General features: G+C 38.7%; 1 protein-coding gene and 1 long non-coding RNA gene across 4 annotated transcripts in view; one reads left to right on the top strand and one right to left on the bottom strand.

Moving 5' to 3' along the window:
* Positions 1 to 815: 815 nt before the first annotated feature.
* Positions 816 to 24,180, bottom strand: LOC142041298 (uncharacterized). 3 transcript variants are annotated; one of them, XR_012653408.1, is made up of 5 exons: positions 23,852 to 24,180; positions 17,501 to 17,553; positions 16,564 to 16,681; positions 8,344 to 8,433; positions 816 to 1,229 (listed from the first exon to the last, which is right to left on the bottom strand). It is a non-coding gene; the product is annotated as an uncharacterized LOC142041298 (long non-coding RNA). The 3 variants fall into 3 exon arrangements; XR_012653407.1 differs by having other exon boundaries at positions 8,344 to 8,404; XR_012653409.1 differs by lacking the exon at positions 8,344 to 8,433.
* The window catches only part of THSD7A (thrombospondin type 1 domain containing 7A), a 297,588-nt gene continuing 295,275 nt past the window's right edge, over positions 23,548 to 25,860 (top strand). The window contains exon 1 of the mRNA XM_075049941.1: positions 23,548 to 23,607. The gene's annotated coding sequence lies outside the window, so the exon portion shown is untranslated. The remainder of the gene's footprint in view (positions 23,608 to 25,860) is intronic.

The following is a 25,860-nucleotide window of genomic DNA, read 5'->3' as shown; positions in this document are numbered from 1 at the left end:
GGGAACTGAAGTCTCCAACAAGCATTTCCTTCCCTGTTGCTCATTCCCACTGTGAGAAACTGGTAACGTACTTTACAGCTGTGACTATCTAGAAGGTAAGCAGTATCAGATGTATCGGGTTCTTCAAGAAGTACACCTTCTTCTTGAGCCATTAATCTTGCTGTAGCAGAATCCTTATGTGGTGTTCCTGTCAGCAGATAGAAATTGATCGTTTATTCCAAATAATTATCTATAAGACGCTGATGCTCAGTATATTTTACATTTATAGTCACCCAGGCAAGCACAGGAGGGAAAAAAGTTTCAGGAATAATTATAGTTGCCTATATCAATAAGACCACATGGTTGGAAGTGGAATGAGAGATTCTGTCTCTTATTAGCTAGGGGCAGAAATAATTTCTTATATTCTTTAAGTTGTGTTTAAATTTGCAAATGCTTTAAGTCAGAGTATTTGTTCCTTATGCCCTATCCATGTAGCAAATACAGTGGCCAGTGGCCTGAGTTACAATGGCTTCTGTTTTTCAATTCTTGTATTGTGATATACTAAGTGTACTTGACTGAATGTTAACACTTGTGCATACATATCAAATTTAAATATTTTAATTAAAACACAAGTATACTGTTTAACTGGGGAGGGAAAATGTTTTAGACCTTATTAATACAGAATTGTTATCAAATCCAAAAGTTTTAGATTTTCTTAAAGCTACACAGGTGTTCTTGACATGGTCCTTATCAGAAAGTTTACTGCATAAGGAAAAAAGTTTGATAAAGAATAACAGCATGATCAGCCCAGGATTTTTTTTAAGAAAAAGTGTCTATGTATTTTTATTATTTGCTTAGAAATTCAACTTTTTTGATGACAACAATCCAGTTTGGGGAACTCAACTGCATTTAAATGAAAGATTTTTATGCTGGTTTATATAAAAACTTTGCCCACCAGGGTAAATTCATAAGATAAGAACGACATTATTGCATTAAAATTCTTGTTACTTGCTCACATACACATATTAAATACATACAATCCAAACATTTTGCTGACCCTACTAAGTCATTAGATTTTAACATAAAAATGATTATGAAATTTGCCAGAAGCAGAGGTTGGTCTTCCTGTCGCAGCACTTGGAAGATGTGTAAAACATAAATTGATCATATTGTATTTTGATTTATTTGTTAAGGATTTGACAAAAAATTCATAGATAATGATCTAATAACATGTCAGCCTCAGCATTTACCTAAAAGAGCAAAAAAACAAAAGAATAAAATTAGAATATTTAAAACAGAAATGAAGATAATCTCCATTATTACCCTTTAGATTCTCTACTGTTATAGAAAAAAAATCTAATAATAATGGTTCTTGTGCTTTTGAGAGTCTTTTTGTACTTGGAGCATGGCTATGTAGTAAAACTACAGCACCGTAATAAAACACAACTAGTGTTTAGCCAAATGTTTATTGGGGGATCTAGAAAGTAACATTAATTAGTTGAGGTGGATGAATGTTCTACAACATGTTCTAGGATACAATATCTGCGGCAGATCATGTACAAGGATGATGTGAGTGTAATGTCAAGTAAATTAAATGCATCTTCTTCAGTTTTCACTGTGTGAAGTGACAGAATAATGAAATTTAAATACAAATAATGGCTACATTTATCTTAATTTAGAGGCTGGTCACCCTAAATCAGGCACAGATATGAGATAAAATAGTATGAAAACCGACACTTGGTTTGTAAAAATACTTGATCTGTAAAATCTGGAAAGTTTTTTTGTTTTGTCTGCAGTAGTACTTACTTAAATGCCAGTTATGTATTTAATCAGAACAGAAGCTAAACATTTCTACTAAACCTAGAGCTGAATAGATAGTATACAGTTTAATATAATTTTTTTTTAAAATAGCAGTATATCAAGTCTAATAGAAACTACTTAAAAATTGTCAAATTTTCAATATTAGGAAAGAAAGGTGAAGAAAATGCATGAGGAAATCTGCATGGAAACATTTTTAATTAAAAAATGAAAGAATTCCTAAATTAAATTACATATTACATCCACTCTTTAAAAATTCTAAACTTACAAGATATCAAAACATCATATAAAATTAATAAAAACTTATGACTAGCATCATTAGCAAAAAATGGAGTTCAGCTCTTTTCAGGACTTATCCCTCTGAAGTGTGTTTTGAACCTTATAATATCTGGCCTGACCATCAATGGTAGCAATAAATTCTTCAAAATTATAGTTCATGTGGGCTGCTTTGCAATATTCCAGTTATCAGAGTCAGGAATTTACAAAGACAGCTTAGTAGGGCAAAACCCTCTCAAAACTGACTCAGGGCCAAGCTCTGAATTGTTAAGTGTTTCTGGGTTTAAAATCTGAGCTAAGAACCTGGGTGGGAATATGACAGTTCTTAATAGTTGTTTATGGATGCTTTTATAATTGCAGTCCTGCTGCTTAAATTAACTACAAGAAATTCAATTAATAAGGTAAATCGGACAAGTGGGTTATACAGAGCCACCTTCTTGATTTTTTTTTTCTCTCATTCTTTCATAAATAAATTAAGAAAATTTCAAGCTGTTTGTGCTCAGATCTTTAAGATCATTTACAATACGAGCAATTGCATTTCAAATAGGATTGGGGGCATTTTTGCCCTGGGTTTTGAGGCCAGTATTAACATTTCATAGTTCCCTTAATAAAGAAAGGCACAACAGGGAAAACTAGTATCTATCTAATGAAAAAGAATATCTAGTGATTGCTATGAATAAACCAACAGATCTTCTAAAGTGTATAATGGTGAGCTGTAGAGTTAAATGAAAGCGAGTGATGCTCATTAGAGTCTGCTATGACACCTAGTCAGATTCATTAGTGCACAAACAAAGGTTTAAACCGCAGAAGACAGACATACAGTTTCATCTGCAATGGCTTGTATTTGAACAAAAGGAAAAGGGAACAATTATGAAGGAGAATGATATTGCAAAAGTGCCGTGTGGGAAACTGTCTCCTGTTACTGGTTGCTTATCCTTTAAAAAAAATTCTCTTTGGTTTCCTTATATTATAAATGAGCATCTAAAAATCACAAAATCCAAAATGAAATAATCAAAGCCTCTAACTTGGCTTTTTGATCCCTAACAAGCTTTCTGCTTTAGGATTACCGGTCTCAATACTCTCCACCAAGGAATGTTCCTGCTGCTCTGCTTGCCAGCAGGAGAGCCTGTGGCAGGACTGGGTGATGATATCCCATTTTAAAGGGCGCTGTTAAAATTCAGCGTGTTTTTTTTTAATATTCCATCTACCTACATTAATGATAACATTTTAGGTTATTAAGAAAGAATATTAGCATACTAATTTCTTGGCATTATTTATGCCACTCCTTTCCTTTTTCACTGGTCTTGGACAAATACAATGGCCTAGATGATTTCATTGCATTTTTAATCTGCTGATGTAACAGCATTGAATTTAACACTATAGCTATGACTGCAGCTCCTTACAACAGGAAGGGAGTTCCTGGGAACTCCTTTCAAAGGGACTTCCTACATTCGCACCCACAGCAGGGAGAGGGCTGGGGCACCGGAGCAGCCTGGATTCCCTGAGGAGAGAGAGGAAGCCCAGAGGCCATCAGCTGCTGCCGGACTTCTCCTACCCTTGGCTGGAAGGAGGTCAGAAGCCAGGAGCAGGGATGCTGGGCAAAAGAGGTTCTCTCCTCGCTTGGGGCTTTTGGTGGACCCCTAATGGAGAAGTGGTAAGGGTAGAGGAGCAGAAGCAGCCGAGCGCTGTCAGAGTTCCCTTCCTCGATGCTATGATGAGGGATGGCTGCAGCATCCCTCAGCTTCTCTAGAGGGGAACCCCTTACCAGAGGGAACATGAATTTCAGAGGATCCTCTTCCCCATTGGGCTGCCATATGACCACGAAACCCAATACAGACCACTAGAAGCAACAGCAGCCGCTAGGCAAAGAAACATGAATTTATTCTCAAAAATGTGTATAGGTTAGTACAAAGGTTAAACTGACCTCAGTGCTAAATATATTAGCAATACAATTATACTTTTGTGGGGAACTTTACCCTCTTTCCTTTATAAGGATTTTCTGGCTAATCTATGATAATTTCTTTGCTTTTTCCTGTGGCTCTATACAAGGGGACACTGGAATTATAGTCAGCATTTCTAGATTTAAGTCCAGCTAAGGGCATATGTTGCAAATGAGCTGTGAATACTGCAGATAAGCTTGTAGCATTGTACCACTCCTGTATGTTTGCAGGGCAGTTGCTCTGCCCTGGCTTTTATCAAGTGGGAGGAGCTGCTGTTTGAATCCAGCTGCTAAAGTAAGAACCTGTTTTTCAGGAGAGTGTTTTGGAAAGGGTAATTATGTGGGAACAGTCATTTTAGTGCATTACTTCATCATAATTAATAATGACTGAGCTAATGAGTCCAGGATGCAGCAAATTGTAGGCCTTTCCACTAGAATATTTAAAGTCTTTCTTAGATATTATAAAACAGCACCATTACCAAGGCTACAACTGAATTTCTGTTACAATAAAAATTCAAATGCTTTCAGTCATTGCAGCATCTCTTTGCAATTCCCTGTCATCAGTCACATCAGTTTAACAGTTAAGCTAGTTCTAGGGCATCAGGTTTGAAGTGAGGCAGGTAATGGGCTCATACACAGAGGTGCAGTACAAAAGTGTTGTATTTGATACCAGTCTGTAGAAAAGCAAAGGTTACCAACTGCCTTAAAATGAAGAGGGATTTTGATTATTGGTCTTAGCAAACTAACTAATTCAAGTGATGCAATTAATCTGAGTAACATCAGGTTAACTCCTGACACCATAAATCAAAGCTATGAGTGAGCTGTGTAACCTTGCTAACTAAGCAAGGCCTTTGCAGAGCTTAACAGGGAATTCTCCAACTTGTAGGTTGTTAAGAATGAGGCAATTTGAGCTTTTCTGCCTCTCCAGACTCCTCTTGAACAAGAGAAATGCTGCGTTTCAAGAACTGGAGAGCAGAAATTTTCTGGGCTTCAAGCTTCGCTCAATGAACTGTTTGCATAGTTCTGGAAAACACTCTTTCCTTTTCTAACCACATCTAGTGCTTCTTTGGGAGCAGGTCTTTGTCTCTGTGCCTGCATGTCTTTTCTAGAGTCACAATTGGCACAAAGGAGCTACAGTGTCTGACGAGGCCTGCTAGAACCCAAAGAGACAGATAAGAGAAGAAATTGAAAATAATGCTTTATTAACTCAAGGCAGCATGCTGATACTTTACGCAAGTGTGAAAAGACAATAGTATCTTGAAAGAGGTTTTAATGCAATCCAAATGTGAATATATTGTAAGCAATGCTGTACTTCCCAACGGCAGTGAGAAGCTGCACCACACAAGGCTAAAACTGATAAATTAGAAAGTACCGTGTCATTGTGGTCAGGAGGCTGCTGAGAGGGCAAGTAGCCACAAGGCTACATGACTGTGGAATGACAAGTCAGAAAGCAATAGAACTGGGTTTATTCTTGGGGCAAACCCTGTGTTATATCAAAGGCCCGCTTGGCTAAGGTTTAGCTAAGAGGTGCATGGGGTTTTGCCTCTCTTTTCCTTGCGTTTTTTTCCATGACTCCCTTTAGTTTCTGCAAAAATTATTCTAAGAGTCCAGTTACACGGGCCAACTTGCAAACGGCTAACTTGCAAACGATCCATACCTTGGGCTGTACTCTCTGGCCAGTACCCTGGGCTTGGGGCCATGCTTGGATTTTGTAACACTATAGGAACTGTGGACCTGAGGAGAACAAAGCAGCTGGGGCAAATTTGAGCTGCCCTCTGTGTACGAGGTGTAAGTTAGATGCACACAATGCTGACAAATCAGGAGACAGCTTTCAGGAGCAGAACCTCAGCCTGAGTTTTCCCTTCCTATCTCTGTACCACACTAATGCTCTTCAGTCTCTTTTCCAGGACAGGACGTTGCAGAAAAGGATAACAACAACAACAAAAACCCCACCAAAACCACAGATCACCATTTCAACTTGCTAACTCCAAAGAAACTTAATAAAACATGGGGCCCTGGGGATGGCATGGTGAGAAAAAGAAACTAGTAGCTGCAGTTTATCAGTAGTTGCAGTTAGATAGCTGAGAGGCTGAGAGTACTGTCAATTGCTTGCTCTCAAGTGAAATCACCTCCTGCTTACATTGGTCACACCTTCATTCCAAAGTCAAACAAGCTATTTTTAAACTCCATATGGAGAGGAAGACAAGGAGCTCTCACAGGTATGACCCACTCATTCATTAAGTCAAGTCATGATGTTAATGCCTAACAAGATATTAATTTGGACATAAGCAGCACGCTGGGCCCCTGTGCTTAGGGACAGAGATGCAGTGCCGGTGCTGTATACTCTGCTCTTCATCAGGGCTCTGAGCAAACAGGTCTTAGTGCAGCTGTGCTATCTAGGAGCCTCAGGTAGCACTGAACCATACTTTGCAACATTTTTTACATATTAAGATTTTTTTTTTTCTTTTCAGTTTTTCTGCTAATGAAGACCTAGGTTTTCTTCTCTCAGATCAAATTTGAGCATGCAAGTTGAATATACTATGGTCATATGTTGCACTCCTATCTTAACTGAAAGTATTACTAAAATTTTCCATGTTTTGCAGTCAGAAGAGCTGTCTTGTAAAAATACTGGCCTGATGTTCAGGTTAGCCTATGTTTTAATGAGAGATACCAAAGCTACTTCATTTTATGCTTTAAACTAAAATGAATGAGAGGAAGCACTGCTAGGTGGTTCTCAGTAACACTAAGAACATCTAACCACTATGTGTATAATAGTATATAATAATGTGCACAGGCTACTCTACAACTGATTTCTCTGTAAATCTTTGGGAAAAAAAGGTTGCACCTACATGTACGATCTAAGCAGTCATTACTTCTATGTGGGCATAAAAAGCAGTAATGAAATTATATTCTGTGTAAGGTATTGAATAATGGTATATTAATGTTGAGTTCCAACTTTATATTGTAATGGTTTTACTGAAGTAAATGATAGTGTCATTTCATTAAGTTTAATTTCATCTCCAGCTCAATCATTTTACATCAAATTGCACTGTTCTCTTCCCTCATTTCTTTTGAACCATTTTTTACCCCATTTTTCCACTTTTATCTGGCCTTAGGTTAGGGAAGAGAATTTGAAGAAATTGAAATACTGCTGAAGAGATGCAGCACTCTCTAGCTTTCTACGCAGCCCTAGGGAAAAAAAAAAAAGAAAGAAAGAAGTGGCCGTGCTCTGCAGGTTAACCACAAAAAGGCAACAGCACCTCTGTAGCTGTGTACATGCAGCTTACCCCTCACAGGAGTGCTGGTTGCATTGAGGTGGAAACAGAATTTAACTCAGAGTGCACAGGATCTTAAAGATACCAATTTTATTTTTAAGTAGCAGGAAGTCCAGAAAAGAACATGTACCTCATAAAAATTGTTACGTGTTTCTTTGAGTTTGACTGGTATATGGTGTGCCAGTCACAAATACTTTCTTGCTCCTTGTACGGGACAAGGAAACAGTAATGCATAAAAAAAAAAATAAATCATACCTCTCATCATTCATACATGTGGCCTAGTTTTATATCTATGCTATGAGGGAAATAGCTGGTTAAATTTCACTTGTAATAACAGTAGCAGAATCTTATAGAAAATTTTAAAATCTGAATGTGTTCATAACATACCTCCTTCCAGACTTGCCTTTAAGTAGTAACATTGTCTAGAAATAACTATATATAGGCAAGAATATGGAAGGTTTTGTTGTTGGTGGTTTTTTTTGTTTTTTTTGTTTTTTAAGAGTATCTCTATACAAAGGATAAGATCTAAGTTAAAACAGTGGTGTAGCACCAGGGACCAAGACTTGATCAAATGGGGAAGTACTACACTTGAAGAGTTCAGCTCTAATGTGCTTTAAGACAAAGCAAACAGACAAAATCCTACCAAAAATCCTGAAAGAAGTCATATGAGAACTCCAGTTCATTTAGAAAAGATGATATGAAGTGTGAACTCTTCCTTTTGTGCTGCTAATGTGGCTTGAACATAGCCAGAATGTCCATTTTTTCTTCATCAGAGTTCAAATGTGTGTAGTTCAAAAGTAGAGACAAAGTGAATGTGTTTTATTGAGTCCAGCATGTTTCTTTCCATACCATGGCATATGGAAACTGTTTCTTTTTTATTTTTAATTTTTCTCCTTTTTTTTTTGCCAGCCTTCAGTTCCTCCAGGAGTTATCCCAAAAGCATGTCCTAATGTGGCATCTGCTGCATCTCGAGTGCTTAAATGCCTACTAAATGATGTATCTTGCCACCTGCTGTGGCTAATGGCAGCTGGTGCGGAGAGAGAAGGGTGGACCTACCTCAGGATGCGATGCTGACTGAAGCGGTGGGAGGTACTCCCCATGGCAATTCCTTTTCAGCCTGCAGCATGAGATTCGATTATCCCATCTCTTAAGAGATACAAATGTTACAACCATAAAATTATCCAGCTTAAAATGAATATGGAGATAATTTAAGGTGACACTGTTGCAGAGTAGGTAATGTGAATGAATATATAATTTAATATAGGTAAGTGCAGGAATGAGCTGTTGATTTAATGAGACACCATTACTTCTTGTTACTGGAGACTCAAAAAGATGGAAGTTTATTTGTGTGTGACTCAATTATTCTTTTTTCCTTGCCTGCACAGCAAACAGCAGTCTAACTAATGGCCCTGACTCATTTGAGGATAAACAAGTGCTACCTTCCTGTCTAGTCATGTGTGGTATGTAATGACCTACCTTCCAATTAAATTCCTTTAAAAGCTATAGTTAAAGCCCAGTCATCAGTTTACAAATATCACTCAAGAAAACTAAAACCAGTCTTGAACAGACAATGTGTATCCGAGTCATCTTTTAGTGTAGTTCAAAAAGAAACACAAGAAGAAGAAAAAATAATTGTTGAATATCTGGACAAAAAATAAACGATGCATCTTTTAAAGATATTAAAGGCATCTGGTAACTAGGAGAAAACTTTCTGTCTTGAGGATTTTAAAACAGGCTGTTAGCCATAAATCAAAGGGACTTTTAATATTTTACAAAATAGTGTGCAGACTGACCTCAGACCTCAATGCTGCAAATGATTATAAACATACTTTATACATCTGAATAGTGTCATTGTAGTCAATCACCTGTGGAAAACCGACACATTTGTAAGCATAACTGTTAATAGGATTTGACCTATTTTTACCTTGACCAGAGTTTTAGATGTTGTAACTTACTGTATTCATCAGCAGCCCACCTTTCAGAACACTGGCAGAAAGTTCAGTGGTTTGGAGTGGTTTAGAGATGTGGCTAGATACAATAGCCCACAGATGGAGATGATGCTTTCTTTTGATACTATTTGGTCATTATGCATAGCTTTATAAATGGAGATTTAAACAAGGAGAGGGTCTTAAGAGTTATCAGTAGATGAGTTTCTTTAAAGAAATGCAAAGTAAAATCTATTGTAATGTGTTTCCTTTGGCGCTTTATTAAAACCACTGCTGTGTTCTGAAAAGATGAATTGAAAGATGAAGTAGATTGTGCAGATAGTATTTTCAGCTTTGGATACAGGAAATGACATTTAATTTTAATATTCAGAAGTAATAATTTTAATATCAGGCTGTTTCATTTTTGAATCATCACAGAAGTTTAAATTCTTTAAGGTAAAAACCTTTACTTTTGAAAGAACAAATGCTAGGTGTGTCAGTTTTTTGTGGGTTAATATTTGTATATTTATTCTTTATCAGCCCTGCTGAGTTTATCCTTTTTTTATTGCACTTTATATCCTTCATGCCTTGTAGCTCTGTCTCATAAAGTCCTCTGTCATCTATTCCCAGATAAATATTACCTTGTGGACCATTACACACTTTTATGATTTTTCTGCGTGAAACAGTGATTCTTGATGTATTTCTGCTTTCATTTCATGCTATCTAAGCCTCTATAATTCAATTAAATCCTTTAATCACAGTGTTACCATGAGAAGATAAATTTCCTCTGGTTTATTTAAATTATATTTTAATTTTGCTGTTTTGTTACTCTCAGAGGTCTAGAAGTCCACAGCTGATACTGGAAGGAAAGGTGACCTAGCATAGGTAGAGTTTTACAGGAATCAAAATGAAAAAAATACGCTTTTTTTCTGGTTTACCAACACTGCCTCCAGAGAACCTGCATTACGCATCATGGGAATCCCAGTGGAGGTAGCACAGACCTACAATATTTTTAAGACAAACTTAACTTGGAAAGGAGGAACCCGGGGGTAGGGGAGTGAGGAGGGCATGGTCATAAATGATTTGAATGTTGCCTCGCAGCAGGGTACAGATTCCAAGGAAAGCATATATAATCCTGGCTTTTCCTGACTTCCAGGTGTTAAAGTTTCTAAATAGACTGTCATCTGTGTCATATAATGCATGATGTAACAGCCATAATAGTGCAGATAAGGGCATATTCTCCCTATGTTGTGGAAGTAATAGGAGAGGAGCATTCAGAAAACTGTTCTTTTTTTTCCTGTGGAAAAAGTGAATACGAATACTTCCCTGCAGTGAATATGAATACTTCATAAAGTAATTTAAGCCATGTATTAGCCATCTCCCAGCAACTTCACACCTTGAGTCAGGCACCATCCTTTGCCGCATAACTGAAGTATAGCTTTCAATGTTTTAACACAGGAGTTTTGGACTGGGTTTTGAAAAGAGGCTTTTAATGGCATTTCTTCAGGATCTTTTTCCATTGTTTTTAACAAGGAAACTAAGTGGACATTCGTACAAGTATCAACAGAAAATCTTTCTCTGGTTGAAGCAGCAGAGTGGTATGAAATTATCAGAACTACAACATGGAAATAACAAATAACTGTCTTAGGGCAATTAGAGGAAATGACTGCAAACTTCAGGGACACTCAGCTGGAATCTCAAGCTTGGTGAATGAGCTTATTTTCATGCTTGTTAGTTTGATCATTGAAACGTTATATCAAAAATTTTTTTTTTCTTGTAAATTAATGAGCTCCCCAATGTTTTACACCAGCAACAACTTTCTACTTGCTGTTTGCCAAGTAAGCTATGGTCTTATGTAACTGTGAAATGGTTGAGCTGAATAGCAGCTGGAGGGAGAGTGTAGAAAGCCAGATGAAAGTTAGTAGTGCACCAGCATACTGTCCATTAGGTGGTGACTGTTTTGCTCCCAGGACTTAAAAGAACACTGTTAAAATTCTCTGCAAAAATTAAGTGTTCGAGCCTGCCAATGACAACAGATGATGAAGGGACTGAAACTGGTTGCTAAGCTATGAAAAGGTTTTTGGTAACAGGTGTACGTAAGGGGAGTGCATAAATAACAACATCTTTGATGTGCTAAAGCTACTCATTGCATTATTGGTTCTTAGCAGATGCGGTGCAGGTTGTCTTTATAAAGAATACATTTGCTTGTAGTTAAAAGGTGACTTTTAGAGAAAATGGCTGTGCTTGGCACTTGCAGCTCTATATCCCACTAAAGGCTGTTTCTCACGTGTAGTACAAACCCCTTTTTTAAGGGACAGAATAGCCTTTTATGCTTGGAAGCTAATCTGAGTTGAAGATTAATGTCCAGAGGTTTCCAGATTTTTATGAAAGTCTTGTATTTTAAGAAAGAGTATTGTTTCCAAAATATGAAATGTCATTAATATCAAAATTTCAGATTATACCTTAAAATCTGAGTAATGAATTACAATAAGTCAATACTATCACCTCACAAATAGGTCCACCCATTTTCTGGATTAAAGGGGGAAAGGAGCCATTTCAGATTACATCTCTCCTTATTAATTGCTTCTCATGCAGCCTACCTGGTTGGCTGATGCAGAGGGAAGGGTCTCACTCTGCCTGAGCACAAAACAGGTATGTCCCTTTGTTTCACAAGGGAAAGATGGTTGATCTGATAACATTAGAAGACCTCCATTTCATCCCTCCTGAGATAGCAACTCCATTTGATGACTAATTTACAGGTTTTCTTCAGTGTCCTACTGGCTGGTGAGAGTACATTTTAGGGGTTCTTGCTAACTGGTGCATAAATTGCTCTTCCTCTCCCCTAACTGGCTAACAGTCTGATGGCTTCCTCCAGTTGCAAGTATCTGTATTGCTGCTTTACCCCATTCTGGGAGGCTAGTATTCACCAAGTCACTCTGTGGCTGTAAGGCACCCACTTTGCCTGTGTTTTCTACCTGCTTTTATTTTAAGTGTGAACTGGAACATGTCACCATATTCCCTGCCTCCAACTCTTATTTTCCCCCTTTTTTAATTTTTGCAGCATAGTACTTTGTAGATGTTCTTTTATTATTTTTTTTTAAGCAAACACACCGCATAGCACTAAATCAAAATATACCTTCAAATATCTCTATTTTACAAGCCGGTGTTTTGAGCAACTTTGTTGAAGGATAGCTACTTGGGAAACTGCTTTAAGCAACTTTTAGTTCTGTAAATCAGAAAGGAAAGCTAGAATTAAGCTTTGCGAAAAAAATATAGTCCTAGAAAGTCAGAACATTCCTCTATATGTAATGTTATAAACTGACTTATTTTTCTTAGTCTTCTTCTGGCGAATCAAATGTAATCAGCAAATTAATCTCTGTAGAAAACAGAATTAGATTTGATCAGGTTTTTATTAGTAAAATGAGTGAGTCATAGTACTGCCTAAAGTTATGGGAAGCTCTACTTCTGTTCACACTAATTAACAGCATCTGTCCCCTTACCTCTCTTCACAAACAAAATTTGCTTTAAACAACAACTTGTTCCAGAGATGTGCATATTGTGTTTATCATACTTTTAAAGTGATAAAATACAACAGATGTTTCCCACTTCTTCTGGGAGAGGAAAGTAATAAATCCATTATAATGAGGTAAGGAATCCAGTCATTGCAAAGGCTGAAGATAAGCTAAAGTGGAAAGATTTTTTGAGAGAGCTAGCATCTGATAGAAGTTCCTCCTCAAAGATCAGGATGTTTTCTAATTACAATTCCACCTCTCCATTACAAAGGCAAAACATCTGTATTGAACCAGTTTCCATTTTTCTGTTTTTCGAAGAGTAAGATTTTGCTGATGCCTGCATCGGTGGTTGCCGCACAGCAGTGACCCTGATGGGTAAGTCTGTCTGTGCAGCACTCCTTCTGGTGATGGGGAAGCAGTGACCTGAACTGGCACCTTTCTATGTGTTTTAGCAAACTACTAGTCTGATTGTAATGTAAAGAACAATAGAAAGCTATAGGACCACGCTCTGGTGGTTGAAGTGCCAGAATTATGCATTGGCAGATCCTTGTCTGTGAGACAGATACTGCTCCCCAAACAGATGGCCTAGCTTTCATGTTTTGGAGAACTTCCATTCTTTACCTTAGCTTTGTATCTGTTGCATAGAGATACTTTAATATCTGACTATGTAGAGGGATCTTCCTTTGTGAAATAACCGAAGTATCTCTTTTGAAGGCAAATAATGAAATTGATCACATTAAACTGTGGAAGCATACTCAGCAAACTTCCTTGGTAGAATAGGAACTGGTCAAAGCAAAGCAAACTAAACCCACTTCCAGAAGAAGAAACACTGAAGTTATACCTATGATAGCAGAGTGACCTACTGATTTAAATGAGCAGTCGTAAAAATATATATTGCAGGAGTTAACTGTAGGATTTACTGTAATAATATTATAGAACCTAGAATTAGTTTGAGTAGATCTTGACACTTACTACTTAGTAGCTAAATCAACTGGCCTTCCATTTAACTAAGATTGATGTGAAGGAGAAAAGGTGAGCAACCACACTTGGTCCAGTTACACTGTGACCCTGAAGGTAATGGAGCCAGTGCTTGGGTCTGATCTAAGGGTGATTTCCAGAGAGATGTTAAGACCCCTTACACTATTTCTATGTTATCTTCAAGTATAAAATCCTAAAGGGAATACCTGACATAGTATCATTTCCTTTCCTCCCCACATCATCTCTGGAAAAGGAGAGTAACTAGAAACTTAAGAGGTCAAAGGGAGTCATCTCTGAAAGGAACTTGCATGCCACGGCAACTGCTGTATTCGTAAGCCAGCATCTGTTCTTGCAAATTGGCTAATTGTGTGTGCAAGCAGGTATTCACTAATTAGGTGCTCAATTATCCATTTTGTTCAAACAATGGACATTTGCATGTATAAAATTAAAGGGTTTGTGGACAGCTAACTCTTCTCCTGTTAATGAGCATTAAGCAGGGACCATCTTAAAGACATCCATCAACATTTCAAGGCTTCAGGGAAGTCGAAGGGGCTGAAATTCTCTTATGAATAAGCACTGTATAGTGCTGCCTAACAATTAAAGTATATATGTGGCAATATTAATATCAGAAAGTGGCAGAACCCAATATAAATGATAATTAGGAGAAATGACAGCTCAGCAAAAAGGAGCGATAGCATCATTAGTGCCACTAGGGGCTTTGTGAAGCATACTCTTCCCTGTACAGCTATAGAAAAGGGAAGGGGGTGGGGAACAACAGCTTTTGATTAGGCCAGATAGTTCTCTGGAAATTCAAACTATTGGCTAGATAGATTGTAATAATTTTCCAATTTTCAGGTCTAAGTGTGGGTTTTCAGTTAGCCATCATAAGTGCTTTTTGAAAATAGGATTTAAGCTTGATTCCAGAGCCTTTCTCTTATCTTCGCTCCATATTGTGTTAGGACAATTACTCTAGAATGACAAACTGATAGCTCTGAAGGCTTTTAAAAATACCTAAAATATAATGAACTATACTTTGGCGAGTAGAAGATACGATTCCAGATAGCTCTCATTTAACATTCCTTTCTGCCTCTTGCATGAGGATTTTGTCTGCTTTGTAGGGATGATGTCAGTTTTATCCACATTCATAAAACAACTTCCTAAGCTCTGAGGCAATTATAAGAGGGAGAAAAATAAGAAAAAACCCCAATATATAAAGTTGAAAATTATTGTTACTTTCTAGCCAATATCATATTCATAGCTTTTAAATCATAATTCTAGTACCTTTATTAACCACATCAAACTTGAATAAAAGCTTTAACCTGTTTTATTTAGGATATATAACTCCCAATAGCACATTCATTTTCTATTGGGGGAAAAAAAAAAATCATTGCATAATTCTCTGTGTACCTCAGAGCCCATAGACATGCTTCTGATGATGTTTGTCAACCTTGTCAGCAGGTGGTGTGTGTCCAGTGGAAGTAAAATAAAAGTCTGTAACTGAAATACCAAATCCCAGCAGCTCCCAGCTACTGAAACAACCTTCTGCTTTGATTCAATGTAGCCTTCAAACAGGTCTCATTTTTTTCTGGGTGAGTGATTACTGTTCAGTTTGTGGAAAGTTAGGAGCCATGGAGAAAGCAATGCTTGTCCCAGGCCCCCTCCAACCTAGGGGTCTTGCAGCCTTTTGAGTCCAAAGGATTCAGCCTTTCATGTTTAAAAAGCAGGTGAGTATCCAACTCTTTAATCCTTAACTCTGTTTTTTTGTTGGTGGTGGTTTTTTGTTTGTTTGTTTTTAAATCAGCTAGAAAAATCCAAAACTACACCCCCCCCCCCAACACTAGCTTTTAAAGTCTAAAGCCTTATGCTGAAAAAATAATTAGGTTTCTCAATGCAGAGTTTAGCTCAAAAATGAAATTTGTATTATTAGGTTATAAACATGTGTGTGACATTAATTATTTTTTCTGGCTTTTTAATATGTAAATACATATCAGACATGGCAGCAAAGAAATAATAGCCTCATCAAAGCTACAGGAAACTTTGCTTTCAACCTCAAAGATGAGAATTGGGCTGCCTATTCTTTATTTGTTTTATAAATCCCTTTTTTGACACTTTTACTCAAGTGTAGATAATGCTACTGATTTCAGCTGTAGTGCTTGTGGACAGAATTTTGTATGAGAGAGCCAAATTAGTTATTCTTGTCTTTCCTCTTAGCTACACCTATCCTTTCATTAGATGCTGTGACCTTATTGCTTCATTTAAAAACAAACAAACAAATTCAACTCTGATCTGAATAAAATCTGCAAAAAAATCCCCCACCAAATATTTCTATAGCCAAGAAAGGAAAATTCCCTAAGGTGTCAGAAGACCCAGTCATATGAATAGATATGCACAGTTATTTTCCCCTAAGGGATTTTAGAAGATACAGACATGGCTCTGCAACCATTTCTGCTGGGCAGTTTTTATTATGATTTATCTTCTTCTAGTAATGCTTATGTGATACCAGTTTAAAGAATGACAGTATTCTGTGTGACAGTAAAATGTCTTTGAAGACTACCACAACAAATATTTTCATATTCTACATACTCTAAAAATGTGCTAAATATTCTATATCCACATTTCCAAAATAATCCTGTATAGACCATTCTATACCATGCAGAGTTCATGCTGTATCACTGATCAAGTCAGCTTAGACAACATGACATCTTTTCTGAGGTATTAGAATAATGCTTTATTGAAAAATTATGAAGTTAGTATTTGTGTATGCTATGTAATATTCCAGTCTACTAGAAAATTGTCATCTTTTGTAAAAAAAAAGTGTCATCACAGTAAAACTGATGATAAAGAGCAAACGGAAAACTCACTGTGGAAAATAATTCCTTTGACAGGCACACCATCTCTTGATCCTGTCCCTTGGAACAATGATGTTTCTATTTTTCTAAGCCAAAATCACAGTAAGGTGCAGCCTGCATTTGGCCATACCTGAGCAATCCAACACAGAAAAGGACATATGAAGTTTAAAATTGAAAATGATGTTGTTTAGATTGTAGTGCATTAAAAAATGACCACTTGTAGTGGTCATGTTCAGTTCATGTGTGTTAGTCATAGGATCACCTGGTACCTGCTTTTAGTGAATGAAAAGACCCCATAAACCTCTCTGTTGCCAGACTGGATCCTATAAATCTTTTATGTAAAACATATGCTACTTACATAGTGTCTGCATAGAAATCATGCATTTTTTCCACTTGAAAAAACTCAGTATGAATTTATGGCTTAAATTTGAAACAAATGAAAGCCTAGGAGATCTTTTCTCACCACGCTGCTTCTAGTCCCAGGGCCAAAGCTCATGATCTTACTCCGTATAGCTATGTAAGGGGGCTCCCTTGAGAGAAAGGTAGTACATCGCTAGGGCTAGAATGAGTGATGTTATATTTGTTCTTACTGATAAATTACTGATTTCTTGCAGCACACTTAAAGATGCTGTTGGGGATACGTTTTTAGCTCTCTACAGGCAACTCCAGGAAAGTCTCCCCAGTCTTATTCAGCCAGACTGGATTTTTACTGTTCCTGATTTAGCTATGAATCAGGTCCTTTGTACCTTTGATATATGGCCCTTTGTAGCAGATTCACGCCTTGTTCATTCTGCCTAAATTTCAGCTATGCTGTATGTCTTGAAATAGGATTAGCTACGTGTTTCCTAAGGGATGATGAGAGTAATGAGCAATTAGTCCACAGCAGGCCAGCTTTTCATGACAATTCCTTCCTTCTATGTATATTCTGCTTTCATTAACAGAAACTGACCTTTATATTTTGAATTGCCAGCTCCCTGGAGTTTCTCTAGTCTCCAAACTATACTAAAAAAAAAAAAAAGAAGAATGTTTCAGTAAATTATCCTTTGTCAGTTTAATTCTAGTGCAAACATCATAACTGGCAAGAAAATACTCTTCTATTTAGTAGTTAACTAATGTTAAGAAGGTCCATTATCATTAATAAAGGTAATATCTGGCTGGGGTTTCATATAGGCATTACAAGGGTAATAATGGTGTGCAATAAAGGTTTTTGTTTTCATAAATCAGCTTTTATAATGCTAAAGCTGACATGCTTTTGTTTGGTATATATTGGATGAACAGTGAATGATAGAGTTTCAACTTTCCGGGTAAGTACTGGTGAAAGAAAAGCAGGGAGTCCAGGGCAGAGTGTGTTCCAGGAGCATGAATTCAGGACTGGAATGTTCTCCTCACACTCCTTGTACCTTCATCTTAAAGCAAGGGAGAAGAGGGTTAAAATACTGATGTTAACTTGGCATGAAACAACCTATTTTCTCCCCTCCTGTGGAATACAGATGATCAGGGATATATATCCCTTTGTAAAAATACATTGAGTTTTCCATGAAATTAATAACATTTCTCTAATAGTTTTAAAAATCTGACAGTAATTCGTATTTATAAAGAACTAGATATGTTGCCTAAAAATATGTGTACACACGAGAGCTCTCACATGTTTTGAAAGTCATTTCCATTAAAATACACTACTGAGAAAAAAAAAAGGTTCAGTGAGTATCCTTAAGTACACCTAGATTAGCTACAGTTTGGAGAACTCAGCAGGAAGAATGAATGGATGCTTTGCTGCATTGTAACAATACAGTCTTCTGCACGGGGATTTCTATACTCCATATACCCTACCCCTATAAGATAGGGTAGATTTTGAACTGTCCTATCTCATGACTGACAATTGACATTCCTATGGGTCTACTGCAACAGCTGTATGCCATCCTGTCCTATTCATAGGAAAGTACCCAAAATACTTTGTCATGAGTGACAGTATAATAGTAAGATTTCCTTCAAGAGACCACATTGTTTATTGGCATGGCAAGCACAGAGGACCATAGATATAAATTGAAGTGGATGCTTGTAACTTTATTTTCTCTTTCAATTTCTTAACTGTGAAGTGTTGGAATGGTCCTATTAACCTCATTGATCTGAAAAAAAATTTCACTGCTTATTGCACAGAGCTTTTAACAGGAAAGCTTGCAGGCCTTAGGCAAAATAAATTTACCTGAGAAGCTAAATCCCCATGTGGATTAAAAAAATAAAAAATTAGCTAGTTCTGCCCTGAAAACATTTTCTTGCTTTAGTTACATAAAAGTCACTCTTAGCTTCCAGCAGCCAATTTGTGCACCCCATCACTGTTCTGCCCTTGTGCCCTTCCTTATTCTGGGCAATATGATTTCAGGATCTTCTTTCCCCCTTTCCCTCCAGGTGCTCTCCAGTCTTTCCTCCTGTCCCTACAAAGCTTTCCAGTTTTCTTACTCTTGACAGCTGGAAATATTTGTTGCTCTGATCTTCATAGTATTGCTGCAGTTAGTGGTAGATATAAAATGTCATGATAACTCTCTTAAAACCTGATTCAAATTTCAGTTCTTCCAAGGCAAGCCTTTATGGCATGGCAGAACTTTCCTCAGTAAGCAATTTATATTCCAGTACTTTCAAGTGTTCAGTTTTTAGGGGATACACAGAAAAACGGATTTGTACAGGACAGGAATGTCCAACACCTGCTTCCCTTCAAGTATATTTCTTATAATCTATTTCTAGTAGATCCAGTGCACTGTTAACAATTCAACTGATGTTCTAGGAAAAGAAAATTCTTCAGCAGGAGCCTTTTCAAAGATGTAAATCTGTTAGGAAAGCTAACAGATGGAAGGTCTTCCAGTTTGGATATTTCAGATATGACACAAGACAGTTTTGTTTCTGAGGCAAAAACAGAGGTATCCCTAAATAGATGGAAAATTAAATACCCTTTTGTGTTTCTTCTGCTTTAGGATGTGTGGTCAAAATACCAAGGGAGTGCCTTCAAACTGCTCTATTGCTTGTTGTTGTAAGGAATAGTCCTTGAATAAAAAAAAATTAACAGAATTTTGACTTTGCGTTGGGAATAACATTTCAAATAGAGGAAGGAAAAATACATTTATTCAATGATAACTTCTGTCTTATTTAAAAAAAAGGCTAGAAGACAATGGTTTGGAAAAGAGCAGATAAGTGCTGTGTTGCATCATAGGCATGGGCAGTGTAAGTCTGTCTGCACTTCACCGTCATTTTTGCCTTAAACGTTTCCATGTAATCAGTGGTATGGTTGTGTGTGCTGTGTCCACATGGTGCTAGAAAATTAATGCTTTCTGCACAGACTGTGAACAGGAATTCCAATTAGGGTCTGCTGTGCTGGTGATTTCTTGGGTAGACTTCTGCCCACTGAAAAAAACTAATTAATGTCACATAAGGCATAGAATATGTAAAATAGTAACAACTCAGTCAATTTCTCACAGCTTTGCTGAACTGAGGTGAAAGCTTCCTTATCCCATTCCAATTTGTTGAATTGTTTAGCTCCTTGACTATGAACACGTATTTTCTCTTGTCAAGTCCCTTGGGGAAGATTTTTTCCCTTGTATTTTTTTCATCATTACAAAACCTCTGAAAGGTTTCACAAGTTCTTAGGAGATTTAAGAAGATATTTTTTGCTTGTTTCTTAAAGACTGTCTCCCAGAGCACGAGCCAGTTTCTTTTCATTTCTTATCCTCGATTTGCTCTAAAGGGCCTGAAAAAAAGGGCACAAAACAAATTACAAACACACCTTGCAAGGCTGCTAGATCTGTTCCGAATGTGGTGGTGATTCTGCATTATAGCAGAATATTAAGTTTCAGATATACCTGCCTGCTTGTTCTTGGTGTGAGTTGGGGATTCTTTAAAACAAGAATGTCTGTATTGATGAGATGCTTAAGATTATATACCTTATATGTATTTTTTGATAAGTTATATATGTATATGTATGCAGAGAAAAAGAGCACATTAATTTATGTAATGGAGAAATGGAGAATAAGTTAAAATACAAATAGTATTAATGAGAATACTGGTAAAGAATTCAAAGAGTTCAAGATGAATACAAGAGCTAGAGATTCTAGTTTCCTCTTTTGCTGAGATGGCAGACAAACCAGAGCTTGTGTGAACAAAAGGGAAAACAGTTTCAAACTAGGCTACTCTTTTTGCCAGTTCTTCCCTTTCCCAACCTCCCTCTGAGCTACCGTCCTTAACAGCTTCGCTTCACGACCTATCTCAGCACTAGCCACGTGGCTGTGCACAGGCCATGAGCATAAAAATGTGTACTAGCTTCCAAATATGCCCAAGAAACTGTATCTCAGGCAAATGTCATTACTGTTTGTGGAAAAACCTAACATTCAGTACATCATTTTTTACATAAGGCCTGGGAAAACTCAGTCTGCTTTGTAGGTGCTGCTGATACCCTTGAAATTACTGTATGACCAGCTTTTATGGCCAAATAGGATGTAAATACCTTTGACCTGAATCTTTGCTCTTTCTGATAGAAATAGGAACTTAGGAGGAAGTTTTACTTTGACCACGCTGTTTTGTGTAGGTTTCATCATAAGTACCTCTTTTAGAAGATGGATGAGTCATTTTAGCTATCCATTTTTAATACTCTGAGAGATAGGAGAAAACTCCCACAAATAACAGTTTTACTTTATAATATTAAATTCAGTGAGATTTATTAAAAAGGAATAGGAAAGAGTAGTGAATGTGAACAGTTAGTGATATTTCTGAGAGGTCTGAAGAAAAGAAGGCTAAGGTGAAGGATCTAAATGCCATCTTCAACTACTGAGACAGTGCTTACAGGGAAGGCAGAACCACACTCTTCTCAGGTGCCCAGAGAAAGGATGAGCGGCAACAGACACAAGCTGCAGCAAGGGAAATTCTTATTAGGAAAAAAGAAAGCACTCTCCACAATAAGCAGTAGTCAAAATTGAACAGTTTTTCCAGAAAAGTCAGAATCTCGGTGATTGGGGATTTTTGAGACTTGGCTGGACAAGGTGCTGAGGAAGCTGATCTATCTTTGAAGTTACACTGCCTTGAGCAGGGGGTTGAACTAGATCATCTCTAAAGGTCCTCCCCAACCTAAATTATTCTGATTATATATAGCGATATTTCTAAGTCATAAAAATGACCTACCTGGTTCTCCATTTGAAGTGTTAATTTTGCCCTTTTGATTTAAAAAATAAATAATTTAAACCTTATTTTTTCCTAGATTTTGCACCAAAGTTAGGAAAGATGATACTTGTGTGTGAGACTGTTTCTGCATCACATACTGAAGCAATTTAAAGATTACTCAGGGTATAGTGCTCAGTAAATCCAAATGCTGAGAGTAAGTTAAAAAAAAACAAACCACCAACTTTTTATATTTTGCACATTGCTTTTCCTAAATCTAATAAAAATAACATGAATTTTCCTAAAATAAGTTTTTAATAATGAAAATTAAACTAGTTAGCATGGTAAACACTTTACATATCATGAGGTTAACATTTGAATATTTTTTTAATAACTATTGTAAACTCCATGTTTTGGTCAGTGGTCCCTTCTATGTGATAGAATAGATGCTATTATTGAATTTATAGAGCAGGTTTCTGCAAAATTCTGAATGTCGCTGTAGATTGATCACATTATTGCAGGACATGCAATCAAGCTCACAATTACTCAGTCATAGACATTGGTGCTGAGCTTATATTTAGACAAGCATTTGACATTTCAGTCAATGTGATACCATGAAAGATTGATTGGAGTTGATCATACCATAACTCATTTTTGCTATGTGAAAAAAAATCAGGGGAGACTAATGAAAAAAGCTCTTCTCTCCACTTGGAGTATTTAGATTCCCCAGAATGTCTAATGTTCTTTTAGAAGCAGTGAATAAAAGTGGCATTGATTCACTGCTTTCCTCAAAGTGCATGAAAACAAATAAAACTTGAAAAAAAAAATATTGTGCTGCAGTAGTTACTGCAAGTAAAGGTAAATCTACTGGAGGTATCAGGGCAAACCTACTAACTTACAACTTTGCCTGGTTATTTCAGAAAGGGCACTAAAGCAATGATTTGGGTGCTCGAGTAGTTTGCCTGGCTTTGCTTCTTATCCACATCTGAAAGATATCTGTGTGAAAAGCCTTGTTTCTGTTTCAGGTTTGAAGTTTCTGACATCCAGGAAGGAAACCCCAATACTTTCATTATTTAGAAAGGGAAATGTAACAGTGATTGGAAACAGTTTTTCATAACACGAAGTGAATATTCATCTTCCTAAGAAACACTTCTCTTTAAGAAAATGTATGAGATTCTGTCATTGGCTCTTTAATAATTCCAGAAGTTGAGTGATTTACGCCAGACCTGGAGAGCGCTGTGTTTGTCTGCCATCTGTCCCGGCTAATCTCCGAATTCCATCTACAAGCGTGGATGACTTACAACTTCCCTGATTAATGACATCTATCATTTTCTTCATAACACAGAGCAATTAATCTCGCCCTGTCCCAGGGGTCCGCCTCAGTAATGGGTTTGGGGGGAGAAGCAGCCCGCAAAAGTCCTTTTGGAAATGACACCCTTTTCGTCCTCCCCCCCCCCCCCTTGTCCCCTCTCCCGTCTCTCCTCCTCGTCTCACACCCCTGACGGCGCACCAGCGCCGGGAGCTCCCTGACCCCGCTCTGGCCGTGCGCCCAGGCGCGCTGCCGTCCGTCCGTCCGTCCGTCCGTCCGCCTGTCCGTCCGTCCGTCCGCAGGGCTGGGGCCGCGCTGCACAGCGGGTAAGCTCGGATCCTAGGGGGCGGCGGGCAGGTGCCCGCTCGGGCCGGGCCGGGCCGGGAGGAGGAGGAAGACAGGGCGGCCGCAGCTGCATTGCGGATGGAGCCGCTGGCTCTTGGGGAGGGGCGGCCGCGTGATATGGGGGGGCGGGCGAACGCCCGCGGAAGGGAGCGTGGGCGGTGCAGGGGCACGGCGGGAGGGGGGGGACGCGCAGCCTCCGCCCCGCCGCAGGAGGGAGGTGCTGCCGCCGCGTCCCGGCGCGGAGCGGAGCGGTGAGGTGAGGTGAGGTGAGTGCGGGCGGGCGCGGCGGGACAACGCGGGGTGCGCGGCGGGACAACGCGGAGTGCGCGGCGCTGCCCCGCCCTGCCCTGCCCCGCTCCGCCCCGCCCCGGGCTCGCCTCTGCCCCGGGCAGCAGCGAGGGGCGCGGAGCCGCCGCGGAAGGGCGCGGGGAAGGCGCGCAGCAGCCCCGCGGCGCTGGGGTGGGAAGTTACGAGCGGCTGCGGCGGGCGGCCTCGGAGCCGGGCTCTCACCTGCGCCCCGCGCTTCGTCCTCTCCCCGCCGCTGTGGGTTCGGTGAGACCGGGACCTCGCCCGCGGTGCCCGGCAGAAGCGTGGCTCCCCGGGCTGCCCCGGCTCGGTTGTGAAGGAGCCGGGAGCGGGCTGGTTCTGGAAGTCGGCGCGGACTGGTAGTGCCGCGGAGTTGGAAAGGCGGTCGGGCGTCCGTCCGGCTGGGAAAACTGCTCGGGATTTTTGTAGCTGTTATGCAGAGTTTAACCGTCTCAGAAGCGGCTGCTTAGCTGTGGTTACGCTCTTGGGGGCGGGGGGGGGACGACGGGGTGCAGAGCAAAGAGCGTGACGTTGAAGCCGTGTCTATAAAAAGCAAAGAATACGCTGGGCTCAAAGAAGCCGTCAGGAGAAGGTTTGCCAGGCTTTCCAGGACCAAGCCTTCCGTTCAGGAGTGAAACTGTCAAGCTGCTTTGTGAAAGCAAGTAATTACTGTCTCTGAAAGACGTTAGAAAAAAAAAAAAAATCTCATTTGTCAGGGTAATTTGTGCGTGCTGCAGGAGTTGGGTTGTAGTTGCTTGCTTTATATAGTAGCAGGAGTACAGCTCTGTGCCTGGAAGCGTTCGGTGCTGTTAGTTACAGGGTTATAGGGCGTTTTGTAACAGGACTGGTGAAGCTGATGCTGCAAGAGTAGCCAAGAGGCATGTGAAAAGAGAGCAGAGGGGATGGGGACAGGCTTATATCCCATACGTTGAGAGTTTTTCTGGAGCACTCTCAAACAACCAAAAGGAAAGCAAAGAAAAAGGTATAATTTAAAAAAAAATAATCACTCTTACAGTAAATGCTGTTGCCATAAAGCTAAATTCAAGTTAAGGTTGTTTTCTTTTAATAACTTGACTTTAAGTGAAATGTAAATCTGTGGTATTATGGAAACTGAAAAAAGTAGTTCTGGGTTATGGATGTGGTTTTGTGTGTAGTATGCACTATTTAATGTGTAACACTGAGGTTGGGATGCTTCATTCTGAGTTAAAATTCTGACATGGCTACATTTAGCAACTTATAAATCAGCACCAAGTTTGATGGAGCTGCACTGAAGAAAGTTGTTTTAACAGACTCTTGTACTTCATTAAAAATGTCCACTTTTAAAAAACTGGTCAGGTCATCCTTTAGTTGTAATGTTTGTAGGGTAACATATTAAAATTATTTGCTGCTTATGTATACGTCACAGGACCTATCCTGTCCTTTCCTAACTTTAGTCCTCTTTTCCAAAGATCCTATTGAGAAAGCCTGTTTTTCTGAGAGGTCTCTTGAAGGGCATCTGGAAGACAGTGGGGGATGAATGTTATCAAAGTCACTTGAGAACAGCATGCTGTGCTTTGGGAGCAGGTGATTTTTTTAGGTACACATTGTCCATGACGTGTTACTGTTTTGGCCATACTATGGGCTTTATTTTGGAATGACTTGGTTTCTATTAAGGGCATTGGTATAATATTAGATAACAATTTAAGACTTATTTTAAAACCAAGATTTATGTGACTGGTTAATTTTGTTAGACCTGTTCTGACTTGAGATTTAGCAGGACTGTAGAGATGTTTCTTTTTCTTACCTGAAGTTATCAGAAGTTTCATTGGTTTTATGGCACTACGCTGGGGTTATGCAAGTTTTCTGCTGACATGGCACTTGCTCTACTTTGCCCAGATTTTTTGTCCTTGCAACGGATTGAGGCTTAAAATATTGTTGATGACTTGCCTTTGTAAACTAAGGAATTTAAGGCATCTTTAGCAACTGTCACTTTATTCCTGGTGTCTTATAATTTGTTTTACTGGGCAGTACAACATACCAGGAATTCCAGCTGTGGTTAGACACTTGGATCCACATTTATGTTCCCACATTGTGCCTTTTATGACAAGAGGGAGTAGTGAGAAGCTGACAAAGTGATAATATTCTGACATAGTAATTCTATAGGCTATATATCATGTCAGTGTGCCATATATTACAGCAGTCGTATGTAGTGTGTTTGTCACAGCTGGCCATAA

Source organism: Buteo buteo, chromosome 2 (assembly GCF_964188355.1).
Source record: "Buteo buteo chromosome 2, bButBut1.hap1.1, whole genome shotgun sequence".
Taxonomy (NCBI): Eukaryota; Metazoa; Chordata; class Aves; order Accipitriformes; family Accipitridae; genus Buteo; species Buteo buteo.
Note: the sequence above shows the minus strand (reverse complement) of the source record. Positions and strands in the feature narration are given on the sequence as shown.